Source organism: Elephantulus edwardii, unplaced genomic scaffold (genome assembly GCF_000299155.1).
Source record: "Elephantulus edwardii isolate Elephantulus edwardi_28Jun2011 unplaced genomic scaffold, EleEdw1.0 scaffold00108, whole genome shotgun sequence".
Classification (NCBI taxonomy): Eukaryota; Metazoa; Chordata; class Mammalia; order Macroscelidea; family Macroscelididae; genus Elephantulus; species Elephantulus edwardii.
Window position 1 is genome coordinate 1,415,501 of NW_006399858.1, and position 24,976 is coordinate 1,440,476.

Sequence of the window (24,976 nt, forward strand, 5' to 3'; positions counted from 1 at the left end):
CCCACAACTCATCTGGCCTTCGTTCATTAGTGTTCAAAGCCTCAAATCTGTTCCTGAGATGGTTCTGAAATTCAGGTGGGATAGACTCAAAGTCATATAGATAAAATGCAGTATGTAAGTGTGTTGTGCCAAGAAATTTGAAGAACAAGAACTTGGCCAACTGACTGGAAGAGATCTGTATTTGTTCCCATTCCAAAGAAAGGTGGTCCCACAGAGTGTGGAATTATTGAACAGTATCATTAATATCACATGCAAGTAAGATTTTGCTGAAGATTATCCAAAAATGACTGGAACAGCACATCAGCAGAGAGCTAGCAGAAGTGCAGGCTGGATTTAGACAGGGTGGTGTTACTAGGGATATTGTAGCTAATGTTAAATGGATCTTAGCTGAAAGCAAAGAGTACCAGAAGAATGTCTATCTTTGTTTCATTGATTATGCTAAGACATTTAATTGTGTGAATCCTAACAAAGTGTGGCTAACTCTGAGAAGAATGGTAATCCTAGAAAAGTTGATTGTGGTAATACGAAACCTATACTTAGGTCAGGAGGCAGTCGTCAGAACAAAGCAAGGAAATAATGCGTGGTTCAAAATTGGAAAGAGTGTATGCCAGGGATGTATCCTATCTCCATACCTTTTCAATCTGTATACAGAAGAGTTTATCTGGGAGGTTAGGCTTTGTGTGGAGGAATGTGGCGTCAGGATTGATGGAAGTCTCATCAACAATCTGCGTTATGCAGGAGACATAACCCTGCTTGCTAAAACTGATGAGGACCTGAAGCACTTCCTGCAGAGGTCAAGAACTGCAGCCTTCAATATGGATTGAGGCTCAATGTCAAGAAGGCAAAGATTCTCACCACTGGTCCAATTGACAGCATCAGGATGGATGGTGAAGAGATTGAGATTGTTAGCAGCTTTAGTTTGCTTGGCTCCAAGGACAACACTCTTGACACCAGCAGCCAGGAAATGGAAAGCAATGTACATCCATGGAAGTCAACTTACATGAATAATGAAAATGTTAACATTTTTTTAAAAACATAAAAAAAGAAGTTACAACAAGATTTCCTTTTCTGCAAGATTTTCTTTTCTGTATTGTGATCACTTTTTAAATTCCATCTTGTACTGTTGGTTTCATTCTTTTTTTAAAAAAAATTTATTCATTTTAATCAAACTTTACAGAGATTTTGGATTTTCATTCATTCATTGTTGCATTTTTCTTTTATGTTTTTATTGGCTTAAGGTTATTTGCTGCTTCTGAAACACTGTTGTGGTATTATTCTTGTATTATTTTGCTTTTACATATCTGACTAAGCTGGGTGAGAGTGTTTATCACTTGTTAGTTTGGTAATTCTTAATGTTCTACTTTGTATCTTCTGGTGAATATGAAAATACAGTAGCATGTGTACAGTTTCCTATTCATTGTCTACATAGAGCAGATGAGGGCAGATTGGGAAGGCATTGGATGTATCTTTCATCAGTTGAGTGAAGCAGGAGCTAAAAATTATTCTTGCATGATGAGTGCAACTTCAGCTGTATTTGTGACTGAATACTCTTGCTGTCTATTGTCAGATGGAAGAAAGAAAAAAAAAGAGATAGGAAAAAGAAAAACCCATTAAACTAGCCCTCAAAATAAGATTTAATATGAAAATAAAATTTTAAAAAGAGAAACTGAGAGAGATGCAAAATGGAGGAGAATAAGAACAATAATAGAAGAAACAATAATGAGGTAAAAAAGAGAGAAGAAGCCATCAAAGGTGAAGAACAACATTAGAGAAAAGAGAAAGAATATATGGGTGGAGAAAAGATTACTCAATGATTGTGTGTGTGTGTGTGTGTGTGTGTGTGTGTGTGTGTAAATACATTTGACAGAAAAGTTTCTTTCAGAAAGATTTTATTAATCTACATGTTATCAAACAGCAAGCAGTGCATTATTAGGTGCCATCAAGTACAATTCAAACAATAGATCTGAATCTGTCCTATCCTGGGCTGATCTTACCATTTCTGACACCCTCATGCCCTTTATGGCAGTACTGTGTCAATTCACCTGGTTGAGATTCTTTTACTCCTTCACTGTTCCTCCACCTTTATAAGTATAATGTTTTTCTCCAAGAAATAGCATTTCCTAGCAACCTGTCCAAAGCTTCACCATCCTTGCTTTCAAGCAGTAATCCAACTGTACCTTCTCTGAGACATACCTGTTTGTTCTTTTGGCAGCCTATGAGATATCCATTACTCTCCTAAATCACAATAGTTTAAAGGCATCGATTCTTTTTCTGTCATCCTATTCATTATCAAGCTTTCAGGAGCATAGCAAATTATTAAAAGACCATTGTTTGAATTAGATGCACCTTAGTTCTCAAATAACATCACTGTTCCTCAGCAATTTGGAGAAGTCCCTGACTGTAGACTTCTGAGTGCATTACATCTCCTGTTCTAACTGCTTGTGCCAAGTGTATTTATAGTGAACCCAAGTTAGATGAAATCATGGCAGTTTCATTCTTTTCATCACATTGTCTCTTGGTCCAGTGGTAAGAATGTTTGTTTTCTTAACCTTGAAAAGCAATCCGTATTGAAGGCTGCAGTATTTGATCTTCTGCAGCATTTCAAGTCCTTCTCACTTTCAGCAAGCAAAGTTGTGTCATGTGCCTACTGAAGGTATGATGAATTTCCTCTAGCTATGATGCCATACTTCTCTTCATAGAGTCCAGCTTCTCAAATAATTTACTCAGCAAGAGTAGCATCCACTTCTTAAACAACATGCCTCTGGAAACTCTATGAACTTTGATAAACAGCAATAGTTCTAGAAAGGCTTCAGGCCTTTTGTTCATAGGGTCCTTATGAGTTGTGCTTGACTCGACAGCAATCAACAACAAAATACTGATTGAATAGGTATGGGGAAATGATTAGACCCTGGCACTTGTCTTTCTTAATTGGGAGTTGTCAAAAAATAAATAGAATGTATGAAGATCAATATTCTACACATTACTAAGTTGATATAGACCAGAATTGGCCATTTTTAATCAGACAATCATAAGATCTGCCCTGCTAGTAGGAATGACATGTTGAGGAGGAGTAGTGTCAAATTAATTACTAAAATGAAATTTTAATGTTTTCTATAGTAGTATTCTGTCAGTGATAGGATAATATCCATATGCACAGAAGATTTCTTAATATGAATTTATCTATGATTCAAATACATGCACAAACTTTTAAAAGCTCCAAAGATTAATAAAGAGAAGACTCCTATCAATTCCTTTGTTTGAAATGAACTAAGCATACAATCAGGACTCACTAACAGTAATTGATGGCTAAAGTGCAAAATTGGAAAACAAATAAAATTGATTATAAAATATGCTCTTGGTGACATAAAAGCGAGATGATAGAATTTCACACAGCCATTTATTAATTGCAAATATCTTTATTTTTTTTAAAAGACAACTATACATGTGGACAGATTGTCTTTGAGTTCTCAATGCACTTTCTTAGCACTAACACACCAGAGCTATTTGACTATAGATTATTAGTGGTCAAATATTCTGCTGAATTAGATTTGGTAATATTTATTAAGGGACTTCTGATGGCCTAGTGGTAGGAATGTATGCTACAATTCTAAAGGGTGGTTTGAATCCACTAACTGCTCTGCCAGAGGAAGATGGGTAACCTCCTCCCATGTTAATAACAGTCTTTGAACACCCACTGAAAGGTTAGATAAGGGTTAGTTCACACAACAACAACATGTACTAACAATAATTATTTTTTAACAATATTAATAAATGAATCTATATTTTTTCATTATGCTCACTATTCAGTGCTTTACTATGAGATAATGTTAATCAAATAAGAAGATTCACAGTAGAAGAGTTTTCTAAGAGCTAAAAATGTATATGACAATTGATCTATCTCTTAAGTACATCTTTTCCTATTTTTCCAATTACTAGTTTTTATGCTGATCTGTCATAATAATTTTTTTCTCCACACATTAAATTTACACCACCAGCAAACTTTCTATAAAAAGTTATGTCTTTAAAGGGATATATGGATTTGTAGACTTTATAGTCCCCATCATAAGTACTCAACTCTGTCCAAACAGCATGAAAATAGTCAAAAGAAATTTACAAATGAGTATGATTGTGTTCCAGTAAAATTTCACTTTCAAAATAAAATTGTTATAGAAAGTCAGTCTGTGAATTAAAGTTGTTGAGCCATGTTTTATTTTAGATATTTACTTTTTCTTTTTTGGTATTTAAAATATAGAGATATTTCAAAATCTTTTACAATTATTTACATGTTAAGCACTTACCACTGATATTTTCTATATGTGATATAGTTTATTTTTATATTTTTCTCTTAGTAAATTAATTACAATACTTATTACATGTACTACTGTATATAGGAGGCAATCTCCTCTTTTGTGATTTGCTGCCACTGAAAACTTACTGGAGGGTCAGCTATGGATTGGTTCCAACTCAACAGTATGCAGCAACAACATGAATTACTTAAGAATTGTCATTTTCAGAGAGAAATGCTAGCAAGTTAACAAATACTTGGAGGAAATGAACATGAATAAAAAAGGAAAAGCAATTAAATAATGATTTAGTTGTTTCAAAAGCACCTATCTTGTTCTATTGACCCTTTCAGCATTATGTAGTGACCTTCCTTATCTTCCGTGATGGTTTTTACATTGATATTTATTTTATCAGAGATTAATATGGCTACTCCTGCTTTTTTCTGGTTGCCATTTGCTTGGTATATTTTCCCCCACCCTTTTACTTTTAGCCTGTCTTTATCTTCATTTTTCAGGTGTGTCTCTTGTAGACAACATATTGATGGATTTTGTTTTTTTATCCAATCTGCTACTCTCTTTCTCTTCAGCGGTGCATTTAAACTATTCATGTTCAGTGTGACAATTGAAAGGTTAGGTTTTATTGCTATCATTGTGTTGAGTTCTTTTTGGTGTTGTTGCTAGTTACTTTAGACCATGGAGCTTTCTGTGGTATATCTGTAAGAAGGACATCTCTGAGTATCTCCTGCAGTGCTGGTCTTGTTTTTACAAACTCTCTTAGGTTTTGCTTTTCTGGGAATATCTTGATCTGTCCTTCATATTTGATGGATAATTTTGCTGGGTACAGTATTCTTGGTTGACAGCTGTATTCTTTCAGTGTTTGATATATGTCCTTCCATTCCCTTCTTGCCTGCATGGTTTCTGCTGAGAAAATGGCTTTAGGCAAAGAAACTCTGGGAAAAATAAGATGAAATATTTGTACATGGATAGAACAGAGAAAGATATTTAATCCTGCTAAATTAAGGAGCAAAGACATCAGTCTAGAGAATAAGGTATACTAGATCCAGGCTATGGTCTTCACAATTACATGCATCAGAGAACTGGACAGTGACTAAGGATGTCAGAAGAAGAATTGATACCTTTGAAATGTGGTGTTGGAGAATAGTACTGAACATACAATGGACAGCCAGGAGGACAAATAAGTCTGTATTTGAGAGGGTGAAACCAAATTTCTCCTTGGTTGTTGTTGTTAGGTGTCATTGAGTTGCTTGCAACTCATAACAACCTTATGTACAATAGCTCTGAACTGTGCTTTATCCTGATCCAATCTGTTTCTGACATACCTATGCCTTTTACTTCAGTTACTGTGTCTGTCATTCCATCTTTTCTGGGGTCTTCCTTTCTTGCACTATCCATCTACCTTCCCAAGTGTAATGTATTTCTCCAAGGTCTGATCCCTCGTTGTCACATGGCCACAGTATGTGAGACAGAACTTCAAAATTCTTGACTCCAAGAAGTAATTTCCTCTCCAGGACAGACATGCTTGTCCTCTTGGCAGGTTATGGTATGTTAAATACTATTCTCCAGCACCACAATTCAAAAGCATCAATTTTTCTTTTGTCATCTTTAGTCATTTCCTGTCTCTGATGCATTGCAAGTAATTACAAAGACCCTGGCTTGGATCTGATGTGACTTAGTCTCTAAACTGACATCCTTGCTCTTCTGTACTCTAAAGAGGTCCCTGACAGAAGACTTCCCCAGTGTAATTCATCTTTTTATTTCCTTACTGCTGGTGCCAAGAGCATTCACTGTGGAGCCAAGCAAGCTGACGCTGTTAACAACCTCAATCTTTTCTCTATCATGATACAGTAATTGACCCAGTCGTGAGAATCTTTATCTTCTTGATGTTGAACTTCAATCCTTATTGAAGGTTGCAGTCCTTGATCTTTTGCAGCAAATAGTTCACTTGGGTCCTCCTTGATTTCTGTAAGCAAGGTTGTGTCTTCTGCACAGTGCAGGTTGTTGATGAGTCTTACTCCAATCCTGATGCCACATTTTACCTCATAAAGTCCAGTCACCTAAATGATCAGTTTCACATATAGATTGAAAACATTTGGAAATAGACTGCATCCCTGATTTTGAATCATACAGTGTTTCCTTGCTCTATTCTTAACGACTGCTTCCTGGTCAAAGTACAGGTTTTGCGTATGCATAATTAATTGTTCTAGGATTCCCATTCTTCTCAAGGTTAGCCATAATTTGATGTGATCCACACACTTAAAGCTTTTGCATAATCAATGAAGCACTGATAGACGTTCTTGTAATACTCTCAGCTTTCTGCCAAGATCCGTCTGACATTAGCTAGTCCCTAGTTCTATGGCCTCTTCTAAACACTGCATGCACATCTAGCAGTTCCTTGTTAATGTACTGTTACAATTGCTTTTTAATAATCTTCTATAGGATATTGCTTGTGTGTGACATTAGTGATATTGTTTGATAATCCCCATACTCTGTTGGATCACCTTTTTGAAATGGGAATAAATATGGACTGCTTCCAATTAGTTGGCAAGGTGGTAATCCTCCAGATTTCCTGGCAAAATCTAGTGAGCATGCCCAGGGCTGCATCTGTTTGTTGAAATATATCAACTGTTATTTCATCAATTACTGGGGGCCATGTTATTTGCCATTTCCTTCAGAGAATCTTAAACTTCTTCCTCCATCATTATTGTCGCTTGATCATATGCTGTTTCACTAAATTCTTCTGTTTCAGCCAATTCTTTTTGGTACAGTGACTCTGTGTACTCCTTCCATCTTCTTTTGATGCTTCCTGGATCATTCAATATTCTGTCCATAGCATCCTTAAGTATTGAAACTCAGAGCTTGAATTTGTTCTTCAGTTCTTTCAAGTTAAGAGATGTGGAGTGAGTTTGTCCCTTTTGATTTTCTGACTCCAGTTCTTTTTACATTTCATTATAATACTTTGCTTCATCTTCTTGAGCTTCTTTTTGAAATTTTCTATTCAGCTCCATAACTTACTGATTTTTGGCACTCTAGTGCAATATTCAGAGCCTCTTCTGACATTCACCTTGGTCTTTTCTTCCTCGTTCTTTGCAATGATCTTTTGCAACCTTCATAGATTATATTCTTGATATCCTCCCACAGATCATCTGAGCTTTGCTCATTAGTGTTCAAGGCCTTAACCCTGTTCCTGAGGTGGTCTTTAAATCAGATAGGATATATTCAAGGTCAAACTTTGGTTCTTGTGGACTTGATTTCATTTTCTTTAGCTTTACTTTGAACTAACATAGGAGTAGTTAGTTGATGGTCTGTTCCACAATCAGCACCTGGCCAAGTTTTCACAGATGATATTGAGCTTCTCCAAGGAGTATTTTCCCAGATGTAATCAATCTGATTCCTGTGTAGAACATTAGGTAAAGTCCGTAAGTATAGTTGCTGTTTGGGGTTGGGTTTCTTTTTGTTTGTTTTTGGTTTTGTTTCTTATAAAAGATATTTGCAATGGATAAATTATTTATTATGCAGAATTCTATCATTTTATCTTCAGCCTCATTTCTGTCACCAAGTACATGTTTTCTGACTTTTAATCCTTCTTCCTTATTCCCAGCTTTTGCATTCCAGCCACCCATTATTATGAATGTGTCTTGGTTGCATATTTGATTAATTTCTCATTGCAAAAGTTGATGGTAGTAATCCTCTATTTCCTCCTCTTTGGCTCGGGTTGTTGGTGCATATATTTGAATGATGATCATGTTAACTGGTATTCTCCTTGGAGACATGGATTTTGAAGCTCTGTCTTACATACTTCGGCCACATGACCAGGAGGGACTAGTCTTTGGAAGAGGGCATCATGCTTGGAAGAGTGGAGGGACATGGTAACTGGGATGATGGGATTGTGTTTGTGGGAGTTGATGAGATTAGCTCAGGATAGGGCAAGGTTCAGAGTTGTTGTACATAGGGTCACTAGGAGTCACAGGTGGCTTCAAAAGCATATTAACAACAAGCAACACATTTTAAGAATGCTTATCTAGGCTTTTGAACATTGTTTATTTTGTAATTATTATCTTCTTATATTGCAATATTCATATGGAATATATATCATTTACCATGTATGCATATTTCAAAGTATTGGAGTTCCAATTTATTTTAATAATATATAAGCACAAATGGCATCCACTTCTAAAACAACTTGCCTTCAAAAACTACAAACTTACAGAAAAGATGAAAGTTTTTCATGTTCAAGACTTTGGTTTATAGGGTCGCTATTAGTCATCTATGATGCTATGGCACTTAACAACAACAATAATATATCCAACCGAGCTTTGCAAAGATTCTATGCTAGGAAAAAAGTTCTAATTCTCTGTAGGATACTGGTTTATTCATTAAACTATTTTTATATTTCTGATCTGTCTAGAACTACAAAAAATGCTTTAGTATAATATTAGTACAGTGCTTCTTTCAATTTCTCTTGGGCCCTTACAAACTACATACTTTGATTATTTAATTTATTATGACTTTCGGTTATTTACTGCAAGGGATATAATCTTTTGATATTTTTTAAAATATTCCCCTCATCAAGAAAAAAATACAATATTATTGGTTCGTTTAATACATATAGCATTTACTTTTATCCTTTTTTTTAACTTTTCTTGTATTACTGCCACTCTTTTTAGTTGAAATGAGCATCATACATGTTTGTTCATCTTTTGTTTTTTATCTTTCTGGACATCATTTTTAAACAGTATATAATATGAATTTATACCTTATTGCAAATGTTCAGAATCTTTCTAAAAGTTTGTTATATTTGATGTGAGTTCCCTCCCTGAGTTTATTCAGCCACTTTAATTAGGCTCTAAAAGGAGGCTTGTGGGCACAGCTCTCATGTAGCCATGGTAGCATGAACAGTATGTCTTTGCTATAAATTCTCGTAAGTTTTATTGACTCAACTTTTAATAACTTCTTTATTTTATACTGGTTTGCTTATTAAGCTCATATACATTTTTTTTTCACACTAGATCTTTCCCATTTTCTTTACCCTCCCCTTCCTCCATCCATCAAATGGTGTGGCCCTCTGATTACCTCATGCCAATCTTTATCCCTCTGTTCCTATCCCCCCCTCCACCTTGACTTAATTGTTTTGTTTCTTAACTCCTGTACAAAATTTTCTAGAAGAAAATGTCATATTTGACTTTGGATGAACCATTACCAAGGTAAGTTAGAGATAGTACTTAATAACTAGTTGTCAATGTGTCACATTTACCCTTTGTGCTATCTTTAATATCTTTTTAGAGTACAGAATTCACAAAGAGAAATAACAAAATAAGCTATAGTCATCAAATTGTTTAATACTGATTGTGATCCTATAAGACAGAATTTCCCTTCCAGGATGGTAGATCTTTACAGAAAAACACTGCCACATTGATTATCCTGGAATCACAGATGTATTAAAACTATTGACCTTTCAGTTACAATCCCAAGGCTTGTAACTTTTACAAGGCCATCAGGGTAAGAGTACTGAATATAACATTGGCCTGAAGTTTGGTAATACCCCATAAACACACAATCAATTTACATATTTTCCAACTTTCAAGAATATACAATAGGAAAAGATAGCAAATAAGATATGTCTAAGAGTGTAAATGGTTTTCTTGATGATATGCTTTAAAAAATGAAATATCAAGACTATAGGAGGTGCTTGAGTAGAAAGAAATCTAATATTTTTTAATCATTGAATAAAACTGAAAGGAAACCTGTGGCTTCTTCCTCTCTACGAATAAAAGAAACCTTTTACTTGCTCATTTACTCTCTAACAATGGCTTAGATAAGCTCAATTATTCTCTGGGAACTTGTCTTCCTACTGGAAATTCACAAAGCAACCTCCAAGAAGGTTAGTTATTGTAGGGTGTGTAGATAAGAACTGAGATAAGCTCTGTTTGTAAACTCTGTGACTAAGCCATCAATTTAGTAGCTCTATTCTCAAATTTTGTGCTGTCAGAACTATGAAGAATAGTTATTCTGCTACTGCCAGGACATGTTCTTCTAACCTTTCTGAACAAGATGTCTAGCTCCAATGTTACAATCTCAGGAGAACAAAGTTTTACTTAAGTGCATATCTTCTTCTAGTAGCTCTGAATATAAGGAAAAAATGTGAACAGAGAAAGAAGTAACTTAAAGCTGTATCCACAATTCAAGACAGAAAACTTCAATGTTGTAGATTTACTATGTTCTTTTATTACTTTCTGCTATCAAGCTATTTCCATCATAAAGTCAAGCTCCAGATGCATAAACTGAATAAGGTGCTTAGCCCTAAAGAGCTGTGGAATTCTTGAAGAGATAGGCTTTCAACAAAGAAATGGTAGTAGGGGAGACAGCAAGCCATAAAACCCTGAATTCCCTTTTGAAAAGCTCACTGCAGTGAACCTCTTTTAGAGAGAAAAAAGACAATCAAAGGTCGATGTCATGCACTAACATTATAACCCTATTACCATCACTGCTGCCCCCAGTCACCTGGGGTTCTAAGGGGCAGTGATCCACAAGTTCCAATATTTGTTGTACATAAATAGTAGCACAGTAGCTGTATCAATTATTTTGTCAGGCAATTAAACTTTATGTCAAACTAATTCAATTTTGCTGCTATTTTATTAAATTCTACGGGTGGAAAATCTGAAATCCTTCCTCTTTGCTAAATCACAAGTTTCACAATATATTTCTTAATACAAGTTCCTTGTTCTGCTATTTTGATATATTAAATATCTAGCAACAAATTTCTGGGGTCATAAATCTAGTGATAAAATTAATCCTATTGCTGAAGACAAATAAATATTTTATTGCAATTTTATGAGCTTTTGTTCCCCTCTACACTTGCAAGTAGATGCTGTTCAGTAGATGAAGACATTTTGCTTCTGTAAAATGTATTAGAAACAATATCGTAGTAATAGAATTCATAGCTACAAAGTTGTTGTGCACCCTTACGATTGAAAATTTAAGTTTGACTATTTCAAAAACTTTTTTTATTCCAAAAACTTTTAAAGAATAATTTTTCAAGAGAAAATACTCATTGTCTCCAATTCTGTTTACATAAATTTGTCATATATTTTTGCTTTACCAAAATTGTCATAATCTGAGTTTAACAGGAAAAGGAGTACAACAAGTCAAATATCATCAACATGTAATTATTTTAATTCTTCAGAGTATGCAAATCCTGGAAGTTATAAATGAAAGTTCTATATGAAAAATTCTGCATAAGTAGCATTTGGAAGGGTTGGATAAGGAGGAAAGCTTGAGACTGATCTGACCTTCTCATGTCTGTCTTATCAGGGATTGTACATTCTCTTGGATACATGCTGATCCTGTGTACAATGGAACTGTCCAGTCTTGTATCACCCTCACAAGTAGTGTTGTGTTTTTACTTTATTGCAACCACTTCATCAATTCATCTCATTGAGAGTCTTTTTTCCCCTTTCATTGATCCTCAACTTTTCCAAGTATAATGTTCTTCTCCATGGTTTGACCTCTCCTGATAACATGCCCAAAGTATGTTAAGACAAAGACAGGTAATATGAACACTGCATTGGACTAGATGAAGGAAATAATTGTTTAAAAGAAATATATGATTAGGAATCATATGCACAACAACAGTCCAGAATAAGAGGTATATTGCAAAGAGAACTGGAGGAGGAGGATGAGGGGGAGAGAGGAAATTGTGTAACAATAAATGAAAAGTAAATAAAAATTAAAGTGAACTGGGGGAAGAGAGAAGGAAGTGGAGGGAGGAAAATGTACAACAATGAATTAATGAAAATCCAACTTTTCTGTAAACTTCCATTAAAATCATTACAATTTTGTTAAAATTTTAAAATTAAAAAAATTATTATTTAAAAAATCAACAAAAAACAAAGAGTATTGCATTTCCTCTAATAAAGATTTTTTTGATCTCTAGGTGGTCCAGATGTCTAATATTAGCCAAAACTTTAATCAGATTTTCTAATTCCAGACACTATTTTAATAATAAATAGAAATATATTATTAAAAAATCACATAGTTTCTCTCTTGTCATTAGAAAAATGCCACTGATGTTCAGAAAAAAGGAAATTAATTACACTGATAAAATGTTATATCAGAACTAAAACCAAGAAACTAGGTAATATGATTGAAAGTTTCTTATTTATTATTTTTAAAATTTTAATTTATTGACTGACAAATATTACATAAAAACCCAGCAAAACCAAAACCACACACAACATCTAAGTTAAATAAAGCAAGAAGGTACTCCAATATAACTCTATTATTCTTTGTGCTTCGGTAATTTCTACAATAGTCTTAGAAGTCCCTGGATGTTGGAGTCAATGTGTTAATCCAAAGGCTTTAGATTTTAATCTCCTAGAGTTTATTCAAAACAAACTAAACAAGTGAAAGAAAGTTAGCTATATACTTCTAAAATCTTAGCCTTTGAAAACTTTATAAAGCACAGTTTTATCTGACACACGTGAAATGCCACTCATCAGTGGTTGATGATTCAATGACAATTAGAACAAGACTTACTCAGAATATTGCTTATCGTTTCTAAAAACCATACCTTTTCACACTAGAAATGTACTCCTTCCTTCAAGAAAATTCTTGTCAATTTCAGATTCAAATTCTCAGTGAAGAAAGACATGATTGTTGTGTTCTGCCAAGTCAACTCTGACTCATAGCAATTCTGAGCAATAGCCCTGAACCCTACCTTATCCTAAGCTAACCTCATTACCTTTAACACACCTAGCCCCACTATCCTAGTTATTATGTCGATCCATCTCATCCAGGGTCTTCCTCTCCTGTGCTTACCCTCCATCCTCCCAAGCATGATGTTCTCCAAGAATTGATCCTCCAGGTGACATACTCAAAGTATGTAAGATGGAATTTTAAAATCAATGCCTCCAAGGAGCAATCTGATTTCACCCCCCTGAGGACAGAACTATTTGTTCTCTTGACAGTCCAGGGTATGTTCAGTACTCATATCTAGCATCATAACTCAAAGGCATCAATTTTTCTATCATTTATAATTATTGTCCAGTGCTCCAATATATAGCAAGTATTTGCAAAAACCATGGCCTGAATAGGTACATTTTGGTCTCTAGACTGACATCATTGCTCTTCAGCATTCTGGAGAGGTCCCCGACAGTAAACTTTCCCAATACCATTTGTCTTTTGACAATGCCAAGAATGTCGATTGTCGATCCAAGCAAAATGAGATTATTTACAACCGCAATCTCTTCTCCATCTATTATGGTGCTCCAATTGGCCCAGTGGTGAGGATCTTTGTCTTCCTGATGTTGAACTTCAATCCATATTGCAGACTACAGTCTTTGACCTTCTGCAGCAAATGCTTCAAGACCTCTTTAGTTTTAGCAAGCAAGGTTGTTTCATCTGCATAACACAGGTTGTTGATAAGTCTTCCTCCAATCCTGACCTCACATTCTTCCTCATAAAGACCAGCCTACCAGATGATCTGTTTTGCCTATAGATTGAAAAAGTATGGAGAAAGGACACATCACTGACATATTTCTTCCTTGATTTTGAACCACGCAGTGTTTTCTTGCTCTGTTCTGACAACTGTTTCCTCATCTAAGTTTCACATAAGCAAAATCAAGAGTTTTGGAATTCCACTTGTGCTCAATGTTAGCTCCAGAAAAGACCAAGATGGATGTCAAAAGAGACTCTGAATATTGAACTAAAAGACAGAGAAGCAAAAGCAGAAGGAAGAAGTCAGCAAGTTAAGGATCTTAATAGAATATTTCTGGCAGCTCAAAAAGACAAAGAAAATTATCACAATGAAATGTCCAAAGAGTTGGAGTCAGAAAATCGAAAGGTGTGAACTTGCTCATCATCTCTTAAGCTGAAGACACAACTGAAGAACAAATTTAAGCCTTGTTTTGCAATCTTTAAAGAACCTAAGGGCAGACTAGTGAATAACTCAAAGTATCAAAAGAAGATGGAAGGAGTACACAGAGTCACTGTAAAAAAAAAATAGAATTGGCTAAAACAGAAGAAGTTAATAAAATAACATATGATCAAGAGGTAATAGTGATGAAGCAGGAAGTTTAAGCTATTCTGAAGAAATTGGCAAAAAAAGGCCACAGGAATTGACAACATACCAATTGACATATTTCAACCAATGGATGCAGACCTGGACATGCTCGCCATGTTGTTCCAAGAAATCTGGAGGACAACCACCTGGCCAACTGACTTCAAGAGATCCATATTTATTCCCATTCCACCCAAAAGATGATCCAACAGAGTGTGGAAAGTATTGAACTATATCCCTAATATCACACACAAGTAAGAGCCTGGTGAAGATTATCCACAGATACTTGAAACAGTACATGACCATGATTGTTGTAAGACAATATTACATGACTTCCGACTCCTAGCAACCCTATGTATAATAGAACGCAACCCTGACCAGAACGAGTCCATCCTCACAATTGCTGCAGCACCTGATTCTATTAATTCTATTCAACTTTTCTTTGGCCCTCTTTATTCATTACCCAAATTTCACGTAGAGCAACGATATACTGTATTATTTAAAATCATGAAGGATGTACTTTTGAATTGTATAATTTCTCCATATTTCTTCTGTCTAAATGCTGATCAAATCATTAAGGAAGCTGGACTACATAAAGAAGATTATGGTATCAGAATTGGAGGAAGATTTATCAACAACCTGCATTATGCAGATTGTACAATGTTGCTTGCACAAATGGAAGAATTCTTCCAAGAGCACAAACTGAAGTGAAGATTACTACCTTCAATAGAGATTACGTCTCCACATCAAGTGAAGTTCTTACCACTGGACCAATAGCAATGATTATGATAGATGGAGAAAAGATTGGACTATCAATTATTTAATTTTATTTGGATTCACAATCAGCACCTGTGGTAACAACAATCAAGAAACCAAGCCATTTGAGCAAAGCTGCTCTAAAGCACCTCTCCAAAGTGCTAAAGAGCACTAAACTAAACTAAACTAAGCCTAGGGTGTTTTTAATTGCTTTGTGTATGTCTGAAAGTTGGACAAATTGGGAAGATCAAAGAATAAATGAAGCCTTTGAACTGGACTTTGTCAAAAAGTACTAAATGTACATTGACTGCCAAAGAACAAAATAATCTCTTTTGGAGGAAGTGCCCCATGGCTGCTCCTTAGAGGTAAGGAAGCTTTACCTTATATTCTTTAGACATGCTTTCAAGAGGTGTCATTCTTAGAAAGAGACATCTTCCTGGGAAAAGTGGAGGGTCAGAGATAATGAGGAAGACTTTTGACTGGATAAATTGGTATAGTGACTATCACAATGTGCTCACTCGAGGATGGCAGCAATCCTGAAGATGGGCCAGGATAGGGGATGGTTTCAATCAATGCGTTGGTCATAGCGGTAAGGTTTCAATTAATGCATTGTTCATAGGGTTACTATAAGATGTAGTTGACTAGATAATGACAACAATGAAAAGATATCAACTGTTACTAAACACATGAATGAGTCAAGATAATTATGCAAAGTGAACACGATCAGAAAAATATTGAATTTTATTATTTCAATTATATGAAATTCTAAAAGATACATATTAATTTGTAGTGACAGAGTGAAAGTAGTTTCCTGGGATGGGATTGGAGGGAAAGGAAGAAATTAGAGGGAAGTAATTCTATAACTTAAATAGAAATGAATTTTCTGAAACTGTTTGGTACATTGAGAAACTGAGACCTAGGAGGTAAGGGGTCGAGATTTAGTAAGATCTTCATGTAGCAGAGATGTGACTTTCCCTCAGTTCTCACTTTTATCATGCATACAATGACAAAAATAGCATTGCTGTTAGCTATTTTGAATACTGTTAAGATTACAGTATGTAATTTTATTGAAAAGTATTACTATTCATACACATGTGTAAAGATTGACTGGCATGTAACCAGAGTATTATACATACTCTTCTGACTCTATTTTTTAGAATCATCTACTTCTTCCCACTTCCGCATTAGCACTGATTTATCTTCATCTCTCTATTTTGAACAATTACAGGATGAGGGTCCTTTTCTCTCTGAAATCTGATCCATGTGCTTTATCACATGGACTGCAACTTATTGGCATAGGCTGAGCTGCATGATTCCTTCCATTAGACATTTTCTTGACTTTGTGTGTTTGAAATATCCTTCAGTTTCTTTAATTTAGTTAAAGATTAGGGAGATCTTGTGACAAGTGGTAAGAGGCTTCCCTGCAATCACAAAGACACATGATTCATATCCATAGCTGCTCCACTGGAGAAAGATGGGCAATCTCCTCCAATGTAATTTGCTGCCTCTGAAAACCCACTGAAAGGTTGGTTCTGACTCAAGGTAACACAATAGCAACATGGTGTTGATTAAAACATCTTGGCTCCTGAGTTTCTTCTTGTAACTTCTTGGTAGAATTCCATTATTAGTCCAAAGGCAAGGAGTTCAAATCTACCAGATACTCCCCAGAAGAAATTTAAGCAACCAACTCCACGGGATTTACCGCCTCTGAAACTTGCCAGAGTCAAATGTAAACCAGTCCACACTCAATAGTACACAACGACAATGGGTTAAGTGCCAGACTTTTTACTCAGTTCTTCTCATTTCTTCTTCTGTAAAAATATAACTCACTCTCCTACCTTAAATAGAGATAACAAGGTAACTACCAATCACAGAACATTAGCTAAATTTAAGAAAATTGACTATGTGATTTACATATATTGAAAATTACAATGTAAAGTTATTTTGCTTTTAAAGCTTCTACCCTTGATTAGCAGGGCAACACTGCATGGTTCAAAATTGGGACGGGTGTACGCCAGGAATGTGTCCTATCTTCATATCTTTTCAACCTGTATGCAGAGCAGATTATCCGAGAGGCTGGGCTCTATGAGAAGAAGCGTGGCATCAGGATTGGTAGACGGTCTATCAACAATCTGCGTTATGCAGATGACACAACCCTGCTCATTGAAACTGAGGAGGACCTCATGCACTTACTGCAGAGGGTCAAGGACTGCAGCCTTCAATATGGACTGAGGCTCAATGTCAAGAAGACAAAAATTCTCACCCTGGATCAATCGGTAGCATCAGGATGGATGGCGAAGAGATTGAGATTGTTCACAGCTTCAGTTTGCTCGGCTCCACGGTCAACACTCTTGGCACCAGTAGCCAGGAAATCAAAAAACGTATTGCGATGGGAAAGTCTGCGGTTAGGGACCTCTCTAAAGTACTCAAGAGCAGCGGTGTCTCTCTGGAGACTAAGGTGCGCCTGATACAGGCCATGGTTTTTGCAATCACTTGTTATGCATCAGAGAGTTGGACAATGACTAGGGAGGATAGAAGGAGAATTGACGTCTTTGAGCTGTGGTGCTGGAGAAGAGTATTGAATTTACCATGGACTGCCAAGAAAACAAACCGATTCATCCTAGAGAGGGTTAAACCAGGCTGCTCCTTGGAGGCAAGGATTCTGGGGCTTCGTCTGACATACTTTGGACATGTTTTAAGGAGAGACAGGTCTTTAGAGAGGGACATCATGCTGGGTAGAGTAGAGGGACAGCGCCAGAGGGGAAGACCCTCTATGAGGTGGATTGATTCAGTGACTGGGGTACTCGGGCTGGGTGTGTCAGAGGCAATGAGATTGGCACAGGATAGAGCACCGTTTAGGGCTGTTGTACATAGGGTCGCTATGAGTCGCAAACGACTCGACGGCACATAACAACAACAACCCTTGACTAAATGTTACATAGTAGAAAACCACACACTCTTCAACAGCATCTATACTTAAATTCATTTATTCCGGGATTAAATTTCCCAAATTTAGCATGATGATTTGTTCTTTTCTAAATTAATATTAATTTTTCTTCATTGAATCATTATTATTATAAAAACTCCTATGCATTTGACTCCAACTAGATGTTTGGAATATGTAGTTTGAAAACATTTTATTTTATAAGAAAAATGAGATTTAGAAAATAAGGAAAAAAATGTTAGAATTTGCTGGAGTCAAATTTCACATTAGGATCTAAATTGATATCTAATGATCTTTATACTATAGAATGCTGCTTCTTTTCTTTCTTGAATAAAGAGAAATCAATTTTGTTCCTTACAGGTGACCTAATGGCAAGAAGCTGAGCTGCAATCCTGAAGGCATGTAGTTCGTGGCCACCAACTACTCCATGGGAGAATGATGGACAATCTCCTTCTGTGTGATTAACTGCCTTTCAAAACTCAGCAGAGGATCAGCTATGAGTGGGTTTCAACTTCAGTGTACATAATAACAACAACCCAAAAAGTTGAATGAGCAGGATAAAAATTAAACTATTTTATATTAACTTCAGTATATAGAGTCAAATGTGCAAAAAGTAATTTTAAATTAAAATTTTGATAATGTATTTGCAATTTAACTATAAATAATTTTGATATTTCTGCAGTTAGTTTTACTTTGCTTAAATCTAAGTTCTTGAATGCCTAAGTGTTGAAAATCAAAGGCATTTGGGCTTCTATGTCTCCTGCTCATACTAACTACTGCTAAAACATTCATCATCTTATTTGTTTCTCAATCATAGTTTGGGTCTTGATCACAAGACAGTAAGGTCATATAGTTAATATCATAGTTAATATGTTCAAATCTGATAGAAGTCTTCCTTTCTTCATACCCTCACCTCACACCATTAGGCATGTAGATATTATTCTATTGCTTCTGCAATAAAGAAGCAATTCAGTTGTTGTTGTTATTGTTACTATGTACCAAAGAGTCAGAACTGACTTATAGCTGACACTCCAATGGTATGGGGGAAATCTATAAAAAGTAGAAGACCTGGATAAAACAGAATATTTTTATCCTCAGACTTGCAGTTTCCTGGTTAAATTGTTTTATGGTTTTAGGCTTCACAAACCTATTTGGGGTTTTGTCACTTCTTCTCAGGAAGCAAACCTTGAAGATAGCATGAGATTTCTCCTCACAGGATGTATCGCTCTTAGATTCTTCTTTATCTCTACTTTTCCTAACAAAGGAAAATCTCCAAGAAATATTACATTAATCAACACCTATTTATATTCCTTGATTAGGTGACCAGAGAAAGTTTGAATCATTAAGTTGTTGTTGTTGTTTTTGTTTTGATTTGGTTTTTAATTTTATTTTAGTTCATAAATTACAGGAGAAACTACTAAGTGAATACATTTAAAAATTATCCTACTATACCTGACTCAATGACTTAAAATTTCTTTCTAGGTTTTGAGTTTACAGAGTTCTGACCTGAGGAAGAGATACTAACAACTGTGGACAAGTTCGTAATTTTATTGTAATGAGTGTTTTTAGAAAACAATCTCTTTTGCTTCCTAATAAAAATAAAATTCTTTGAAAAAATTATCGACTTCTTTAACAGTGAAAAACTACTTTTCTTGCTTTGGTGGCATTGAATTTTGTGTGTCTATTAAGATGTTTGATGCTGTACTCAGTGGAATGCACATGAAAAAATAAGGTGGAGAAGAATAATAATTCCAGACTGAAATCTGTACAAGCAAGGTAAAACCACAATATTCTGTAAATGTTGAGAAGAAGAACATAGCACTTTGAAGATATTCAACAAACTTTGGACTTTTTAAAAACTAACTATAGAGTAATGAAAACTCTGAAAATAACTAAAGAAAACTATGGCTTACAGATAATTTTCTAAAATAAAAACATGCAAGTAATGTAGATAATTTTTTTAAATTTATTTTTTCTCATCTGAATTCAACAATTCAGCTAATTTTTGTTGGGTCAGAATCAACTCACAGCTGACCCTTCAGCAGGTTTTCCAAGAGTATAAATCCCACGGGTGAAGATTGTCTTTCTCCCTCAGAAGAGCTGGTGAATTCACCCTTGCAGACAGGGTCTTCCAATTTGCAGCACAACTGTTTACTGACTATTCCATCAAAACTTCCTTCAGATAAATGATATTTCATTTGTATTTATAAAAAAGAGTGTTTGAGTTATTACTAGCAGCCATGCTTTTTACTTTACCAATTTCCAATCCCCTTTCCCTATGTAAAGGGCCACGTGGTTTGTTAATTCTCAGTAGCTATGGGGTTTAGGTGCCATCTACTTTACTAATAATTCACAGAGACTTTATGAATATTTGATTAAAACCTTGTTCTTGTTGAATTCACTGTGCCAGTCCTTCTCATATAGTGTCTTCCTCTCTTTCATTGATCCTTTACTTTTCCAAGCAGAATGTCTTTTAACCAAGGATTGGAACCTACTTACCATTTTCCCAAATGTTTTTAGATATCTTAATATGTTAATTGAAGAGTTTTATTTCCTTTCCGTTTTACTTGTATTCATTTTCTCCCTATTCCCAATCTCTGGAAAGTAGTGATAGTTTTCCATATGCCTTGCCTATAAGAGGAGCCAGGAACAAACAACCATACTCTTCACTGATTATTAAAAGTATTATTTACTGAAAGTAAAAACACTTGTGATATGTAACAATTATGATTTTGAGGGGGGGGAGGTGTTGTAGGTTTCATAATTCAAAGCTGCTTTAATCTATAATTTTTATTTTAAAAAGAGAAATATAGAGGGACCAAGGTGGTGATCTGAAAATTATTTACTGCTCCAAAGCCAGGAATTATAAAAAGAGAAGAAAAAACCCCCCTCAGAATCATTATCTATGAAAGATGGTGCAGAACAAAATGGCAAAGTGAGTGCACATTTCCATTTACCCTTCCAATGATAATCCACTGAACAATGCATAAATGAGGTCTCGAATCTCCAAATAGCAGGTGAACATTTTGAAAATAGCGGTGAGTCTTAAAATAGTGGAGTAAAGGAGCCAGGATAGCTCAGAACTAGGAGAACCTATCCTCTAACTTCTGGAGCACTCACAGCTATTTTCTGGTGGTGTTGGACAACATTTCAAACAGAGAATAACGAAAGGGAGCTAGCTCATCTGAGAAAGCAAAACCTCATATCTGTAAGGCAATACAAATTTTATATGGGATTGGCAAGCCAGGAAATTGGGGATTGAGGACAAGGGAACTGTGAGTAAGTGCAGCTAAATCTCGCAGAGGTTCACAACAGGTGAGTACTAAGATCAGGAAGAGTTCCAGGGGCAGCAGGATTAAAAGGAATACTTCAGACAGGCAGGTTCCACAAAAGGGAATAGTCAGCACCCTGCCCACAGTGGGCGTGGAAAACCTGTGAAGGGGTACCACTCTTGGAGAGACACAAAGAGTAGCCCACCTTAGACACAGGAAAATCAAGCTCCACACCTGATAGCAATATCTGTGACTAGTTAAAACCCTTATCCTGCAAAGTGGCTGATGAATGTGGGCCCTAGGATTTCTTTGGGACATAGGTTCTAGACTGTGACATCATCAAGGTGCTTAATTTAAAAAGGAAAAATGCTACACAATTTAAAGTGACATGAGAAATCTTGTGGCCCACATTTAGCAGCCACTTTTCTAAGTTTGAGTCTCATAATGAAAGTCTACAGAATCATACAGGCCATCCACAAGAAAAAGAATGATAACCCAATTACAAAATGGGAAAAAGATTTGGGAAGACTTTTCAAAAAGGAAGACATTCAGATGGGCAGCAGACATATGAAGAGATGCTCAAAATCACTGGCAATAAGAAAAATACAAATCAAAACAATAATGAAATATCATCTCACCCCACTAGCAGTGGTAAAGTTTAATAGGACAACAAGCAATAAATGTCAGAGAGGGTCTGGAGAGATTGGAACTCTCACAAACTGTTGGTGGGATTGTAAAATGGTACAAATACTCTGGAAGTTTGTTTGGTGTCTCCTTAAAAAACAAAACAAAACAAAACAACCCAGAAATTCCATGTGACCTAGCTATTCCACTGCTAGGAATATACCCTAAGGGAAATAGAACTGAGACACAAATTGAGATTTGTACCAATATTCATAGCGACATTATTAACAATAGCAAGAAAATGTAAACAGCCAAAACGTCCATCAGTAGATGGATTGAGAAACTGAGAAATTGTGGTACATTCACATGATTAAATACTATGCAACACTCATGAGCAATGATTTTGAAAAATATTATATAACATGGGAGAGGTTGGAGAGCATTATGCCAAGTGAACTAACTCAATCTTATAAGGACAAATGCTGCCTAAGGCCATTATTGCAAAAATAGAAGGACAACCAGTAAGATGTATACCCAGCCCAAAAAGGGAAGAGGAATGAGGAGGAGGACTACAAGTAAGAAAGAGAGGGAAAATATTGAGCACACAATTATGTGGGCAGAGTGAGGGGTAGAAGAAATTAGGAAAGATGCAGTGGGGACCCAGTAAAGTGGAGGAATAATGAGTGTGATTCAGTGGTGGTGAGTTTTATAAAACATGATGCGTGAGAATGCTACTATGAAACACAAAGTGAATAAAAGAATGAGTGGAACACAATGTATATAAATGCAACACAAAGGATATGAATTTTGTATACAAACCAATACACAAGTTTTTGGATAATGTACACAAACCAATACACACGTTTTTGGATAAATATTTAGAAAATAATGATCTGCATAATAAATAGTGATGTGAGACATCTCTGAGATCTTAAACACGTATGTCTAGGAAGTTCAGTCACATCTGTATTCATGTGGAGCAAAACCATAGGAAGGTAACCAGAGGCTCACAGAAAAAACACATCTACATAAGCTACAATTTCATCCACATCCACACTGACAAAAGAAGAATTAGATGGTGCCCAGTTACAGTCAAGTTCTTATTGGAAAAAAAATTATGTGTGTTTGTGTATATATATATATATATATATATATATGAGATGCAATCAGACATATTAGAACATTAAAGAATAGAAGACTTCCTGAGACTTACCACCTTGAGTTGTGAAATCTAGAGATGAGTTTATCCCCCAAGATCACCTTTTAGCAAAATAGAATGGCATGTAAAATAATGCATAGTACCTGTAAGACTAGTGCTTTATGAAAACCCATAAAGTATTCATGAAGAACTGCATAAATAACATGCAGAATTCTAGAAGGATAAGCATGAAAAAGAGAGGGAATATTAATAAATAGATGTTATTTTGTGCCACCAAGTCAAGCATGACTTCTAGTGACCCTATGAACAACAGACCTTAACTCTATCCTATTCTTTGCCATTCTCATAATTTCTGGTACATTTGAGCCCATTGCTGCAGTCATTGTGTCAATCCATCTTGTTGAAGACTTCTTCTCTTTAGCTGACCCTCTTTCTTTCCAACCATGGTATCATTTTCCAAGAAATAGCTTTTTGTAGTAACATGTCTGAGTATGAGAGACTAAGTTTCACCATCTTTGTCTCTAAGAAACACTCCAGTGATACTTTTTCCAAGACATATATGTTTGTTCTTTTGTTAGTCCATGGAGTGTTTAGTATTCTTCTCCAATGCTACAATTAAAAAATATGTTTCAACTAACAGATGATACTCTGGACATGTTCCCAAGTCTATGCTAGAAGTTTGGAGGACAGATGCCTGGCTGGCTGACAGGAAGAGATATGTGTTTGTTCTCATTACTAAGAAAGGTGATAAGGTGATCCGAAAGGATGTGAAAAATATAAAAAAAAAATCATCAATATCACATACAAGCAACATATTGCTGAAGATCACACAAAAATGGCTAGAATGATATGTTGACAGGGGACTTCTAGAAGTTCTAGTAGGGATGAGAAGAGTCTTTGATACAAGGGATGCTATTGCTGATTTTAGATCGATCCTGACTGAAAGCAGAGAATACCAAAAGAATGTCTATTTGTGTCTTATTGACTACACAAAGAGTTTGGCTTGTTGATCATAAAAAGAATTATGCCTGACATTGGAGAATGGGAATCCCAGAACACTTAATTTTGCTTATACAAAATCTATCTCAAGAAGCTGCTGTCTAAATAGAACAAAGAAACACTGAATGGATTAAAATCAGGAAGAGTTTATGTTAGAGTAGTATTCTTTGTCCATACCTAATTAATCAATCATTTATGAAACTAAACACTATAAAGAAGAGTGCAGAGTAAGAGTAAGAGGAAGAGTCATCAGCAGCCTGTGTCATACAGATGATGAAACAACTTTGCTTGTCAAAATTGAAGAGGATTTGAAATGCTTACTGCATCAAGGACTACAATCTTCAATAGGGATTACATCTCAACATCAAGGGAGTAAAAAGATCCTCATCGCTTGACCAATAGGCAACATCATAATAGATAAAGATGAATAAAGTGTCAATAGTTTTATCTTGCTTGGTTCATCATCTGCTTGTGCAAGTGATCAGAAGATACATTGCATTGTGCAAGTCTGCTGTCAGGGACTTCACCAAATTACTTTAGAGCAATGATGTCAGTTTGAAGAATAAGGTAAGCTGGATTCAGTATTTTCTGTCAGCTGCTACACATCTGAAAGCTGAACAAGATACTAGACATTTATTAAAATGGATGAAGGGAAAAGCAATATAGTATAGTACAGTGGGCTCAGACTTTATGGAACAGTAGTAATTCATATCGTTTAGCAAAATGTGTAGAAATGACTGATTTAAAGGCTAACATGCTTAGTAAACCTTCACTGAAACTGCAATAAAGGGGGAAAAGATAAAGACTTAAAGAAAACAAACAAAAAATAAACAGTTGTGAGATCTAAAAATGAATAGTTATTAA